Genomic DNA, 5,403 nt, shown 5'->3' with positions numbered 1-5,403 from the left:
ATCCAGACGCAAGTTCGTATATTTCATCACAGATTTATACAGATTCGGTGATGTCATATAGAGCAGCCCCCCCCCCCCGCCCCTACCCCCTCGAGGACAACAGCACTGCATATTAACTAATTACACACATCTGATGATGCAAACTACCTAGATAAGTATATTGCACACATGATCACAATTTGGAGAAAAATATTGACAACAAACTGAACGGAAGTTTGAGACTTTGTACAGATCTGACATGCATGTACTCAAACTAGGTCATGTCACGTGTAAACAAATAAAATGCGCCCAAACAAAATATTTACTGCATAAAGCTTCTACTACATGTGTAATATACTTAGCCAGGTTGTCCGAGTGTTTAACCGCAATGATAATAGCGTCGTGCAAAAAAAGAGCAATTTCTTTTGTGTTTGACACTGTCAATGACAGTTCTACTTTCACTTTCGAAATCGGTTTTCCTAAGCACAATGAATATTTCATTTTCCTGCTCCGAATTTGGCGTTCGGGTTCATCTCAAACTATTATGATCTACCTTAATACTAAGCACAATTTAACAGCTTAATCCATTAGTTTGCCAATGGATCAAACAAAGTATACATAAATATCACACTAACGTGTCTCGTCTTCAGACGCCATCTCTCTTGTTGTTGTGGTTTACGCATGTCCAACCGGAAGACAAAAGTGCGATATAAAAACATCGTGTTTTCGCGCTTTCGCCTTCGCGGTTGAGAGGGCGAAAACGCGAAAACACGATAAGAGATCGTGAAAACACGATGCTAAAAATATCGCGTTTTCGCGCCATTGATATCGCGTTTTCTCGTTTTCGCCCTACTGACTGCGGAGGCGAAAACGCGAAAACACGATATTAATAGCGCGATAACGCGATATTTTTCGCATCGTGTTTTCGCGATCTCTTATCGTGTTTTCGCTTTATCCCATCGTGTTTTCGCGTCAAGGTATCGTGTTTTCGCGATTTCGCCCTTAGGACGACAGCGCGAAACCGCGCTGGACCTAACGGAACACCGTACCTATGAATTAGACCAGATTCATTTGTTTTATTTGATAGTTCGTTATATTTAATAAACAGACAATGCTTATTTTACGGAAGTCATTACCGCAACAAGATTGTTAACAAATTGTATTTTTTTTTAAACAATCATCTATGCTAGTGCTATTAGGTTTATCATTACTAATGTCATTTTCCTTGTTTAACAAGAATACTTAATTGTAACGTGAGCGATCGAATTGTTTGCAATATAATTATCAAAAAACAGCATCGTTGTGGTAATGACATACTGTTTCGGTAATGACAGGTAAGTGGCATAATTTTTAATTAGAAATCTTTGTGGCAATAAACATGAGATTATGGGAAGATTTAAACTTGTGTTCACGTTTTTATTTTGCATAAAATTTGAACGTTAAAGAACAAAAAAATAACAAATAAACAATGCTCAACTTCCCATTTCAATAACGATTTCACACAACATATGTATATACAATTAAACTCATGTCTTAATATAATGGGATTTATCAATGTAGGTAGACGCAGCATTCTCTTGGCATTAATGTAAGTCTGTGACATTGACGATTTAAACACATTAACTCTGAACACAAACGATTAAATGCCATGAACTGTTTAAAACCAAAAATAACCGCTTCTATGTGAGCGGGAAACTCGTATTCAAAACTACATTGTACGTATAACATATACATGTATTAAAGTTCCATCTTTTTCACTATTGCTTCCCAAACAGTCTTGTCAATAGCACGGTGCCTTGTGGTTACAAGGCTTGGTTCATTATTGAGCAAGGTGACCACTTTAACTCCCTCATACCAAATAACATCTGGGGTAAGAGGCCAAAAAAATATGTTGTCACCAATACAATGCATGGCGGAAACTTCAATATTGTTGTCATCGACATCGACGATTTTCCCTGGATATGGACGGCCGTCATAATCCACAACACAAAAACGGTCGATGAGAGATTCGTCCAAAGACACAGGAACGACCAGCACACTATCCTGTTTATAAATGATTGAAAATTTAAGTTATTCAATGAAAATAATATAAATCTTATATCTATACCCTTAATGTATGCCATTATCAAATGCGCATTAATTGGTGGTGATAGGTTTTCAATAAAAATTATATTGAATTTTTATTAAACATGTAGTGTACTGGGTATGCTCTTTTAAGTACCGGACTCGCGAGAATATATGTATGTGAACTTCATATTGATAAGGTACCTTATTCGACACTGACTCCGGAAGCATGGACACTGTTGTACCCTCTGTCATTGAACTTTCATGCATCTGCAAGGTAGTAACTGTACCATATACATTTAGCTTGATAATTTTACTAACAAGGTATTATTAGCACAATTTCATGACAGACCAACATTTGCATCTTTAAACAATACATGTTTTTTAAATAAGTAGTCGCTGTATAAAGTTAACAAAGATATTTTTGTGATTACATTGACATCAAATCTTGTAGTGACAGGATCGTAACAGGACAATTCTCTGAACAGAAACAGCTCAGGACCCTGGATGATACAACTCCTTTCTCTTTGCAAGTAATCTGTAAACATGCATGCTCGTGTTTTTATAATAATATGTTATTTTAAACTAACTTGTAGGCAAATTTTAACATGCGATAAAATCATAATATGATTGTGTTATATTTTATCATTTATATTTTACAAATATATTATAAAGACCTAGAAATACATAAAAGTGTATATGCATGAATGTAAGTTAAGTACTTAAAATATCAAATATTAAATCATAGTTTTAATACGTGGTGTAGCTTCATAGTTTGTGGAACTGGGCTGACAGCTAACGGAATGGTTTGCTCTTGTAATATTACATCGTTTTCTTTCACTTCGACTGCAAGAATGGTACTTTTTTGCAGCTGTAATCCTATAATACAGACAAATACATTGTAGTAAACGCAATAACTGTGCATACAATGCATATATCTTAAGACTTAAGAATAATATGATTATTATTCATCTTAGCACAATATTTAACTGAAACGTCAAGTAATTGAAAAGAAGATTTAAAGTAATACATTAAATAATTCTTACCCATTAACAATAAGGTTTTTAAATCATAGTTATTTTTCAATTCATTTTGTTCATAATAATTAATATTCGTTTTAGTTAATGTTTACTACAATAGTAATTGTATTGGTATGGATATATAATTATATGTGAATTAGAATAAATTGTCATTAAAAGTGAAAATTTAAATTAAAGAACTTAATGGACGTCTTAATGACAGTGCAGGTCGTTCGTTTATTTATTATAAGTATTGCAGTTTACCATCGACGAGGTCAGCTGCGCAGATGACGTCACGGTCATGTGTGTTGACAAGCGCGTCCGCGTTTCTTTTCAGTGCAGCCCCCACACCATCCGGGGCTCCTTTACCGTGCCCCGCCTCCATGAAGTTCCAGGAACCACCTTCCGAGAAGCCAAGGTCAAAGAGTTTTGTTGCAAATAGATAAAAAATTGTTTTTACAGCGATACTGAGTGGTTGGTCCGTCCGAAATCATGTGTAATTTCTTAAGCCTTGGATATGTGTCTTTCAAATTCAAAATGATTGGTTGAAGGTGGGCCCATATTGCGGGAGGGGCATGACTAAGTGTGTCTGAAATCGTGGCAAACGAAATAGTTTTGTTGTGGACATATGCAACTCCTGTGTGTATAGAAATTTGCCGTTTTGACCCGCCAAAATGCATGCTTTGGATTTCTTCTGTTAATTTTGATTGATAGTTTTCTGAGAAATCTACGTGCATTATTAACTCGTCATCTTTGCATGTTTCTTTCAATTTCTTTAGTGTGATATACTGGTGTGCAATATTAAATTCATGCCTTGCTAAACGTTCAATGTCTGTTTGCAATTCGTCAACCAATGTTGAAATCGTTCCAGTTTCTGGTTCTCTAACTGTAATGTTCGTCTTTGAGATTCCTGTATCATTTTTTGGATCCTTTCTCTCGATTCGTCTTGACTTCCAGACCTTCCAAGTTACTATTTTTCCAGAGTTAATGTTGGCGTTGTCAGTGCATGTCTTGATTTTGTTGTCTTTGCATCTATCGCAGGTTCGGTACATACATGATTTTTGCCGATCATTACAAGTTATGTCCTTTATAAGTTTTCTCAGATCCCTGTGTTCAATAGCTTTTTCAAAGTTGAGCTTGTTTAATTTCATTAAAGGGTTTTCATGGACTTTACAAAGACACGTTTGTCGATCTTTTTCGCTTGCTTGAATAACCCAAAACGGTTTCAAGCGTGCAAATAGGCTGTAACTAATTTTTGATTTATTTTCAAAAAGGTATTTTTGGTGAAGGTTGGCAATAGTGTCATTGAGTAATCTTACTTGCATTTTTCTCTTTCTTTTTGTTCTAGTGGACTTTTTACCTGCCTTAAATCTGGAGTTGTCATCTCTTGTAAAGAAACTTTCAATAGTTCTCCTTAGTTCTCTCTTGTTCTTATTTCTCTCATAGAAATCCCTGTTGCTTTGCCCGTATAACTTTTCACTTAATATTTCCTCAGCATAGACTCTCTTAATACAAGACTTTTCATTATTTGTTTTGTTTTGCGGTTGGATGAAGCATATTTTGTTCGCAAGTTATTGACAAGGAGACAGTAAAGTGTCAATGTTGATTTCATTGTTTTCTGAGATGACATGATATTTTTAACAGTTTCTTCTACGTCATCCTCTTTCTGGGACCTAATCAGCCTATAATATCTAGTTTTATACTTATTTTTCAAGCGTCGCTCTTTGTTTAGTTCTATTTTCAACCTGAACTGTGCTCTTTACGCTCTAGATCGATTCAAATTCTTCTTTCGTCGCCCCCTAACTTTATTACATTGTTGCTGTTGTTGTTGTTGTGGAATTGGTTGCAACCCTTCGGGTGAGTTTGGTGGCGTGCAGATAGATGCTAAGGCAGTTTTAATACTTTTGTCTTTATCTCTTTTGTTCTTTGCGTGTGTTTTCCAATTCCGACGCTTTTGACGTTTTTCTCTTTCTGTTAGATCTTTTATTGGTTTAAGTTGCCCGAGCGCTTTTCTTTTTTTCTATCTTTCCCTTTCTTTCCTTTTGTACTCCTCGTGTTTGGTCTCGTTTTCCCTTTGCCTCTTACGCCACAGCGCTGATCGTTCTCCAGAAGTAAGAGCCATTGTTCAATCTGTCGCATAAACAAATCACGTTGCTCTTTCTTTGCTTCGACCGTACTTTTTAAGGATTCAAGTTCCTCTCTTACGGTGACCGAGTCACTTATTTGCACTTGGTTAATGAGCCTTTCGGTGCGGGCGATTTGATTATCTAGACTGGTGATTAAATTTCTTACACTGTCAATACGTTCCTGTGTTTCTGGAAGAACAAAGCGCAATACTTCT

The 5,403-nt window shown here is 35.9% G+C and overlaps 1 pseudogene; it reads right to left on the bottom strand.

Moving 5' to 3' along the window:
• Positions 1–1,716: 1,716 nt before the first annotated feature.
• LOC128208737 (uncharacterized) lies at positions 1,717–5,184 on the bottom strand (annotated as a pseudogene).
• Positions 5,185–5,403: the final 219 nt, after the last annotated feature.

This window comes from Mya arenaria, chromosome 11 (genome assembly GCF_026914265.1).
Source record: "Mya arenaria isolate MELC-2E11 chromosome 11, ASM2691426v1".
NCBI classification, from domain to species: domain Eukaryota; kingdom Metazoa; phylum Mollusca; class Bivalvia; order Myida; family Myidae; genus Mya; species Mya arenaria.
Note: the sequence above shows the minus strand (reverse complement) of the source record. Positions and strands in the feature narration are given on the sequence as shown.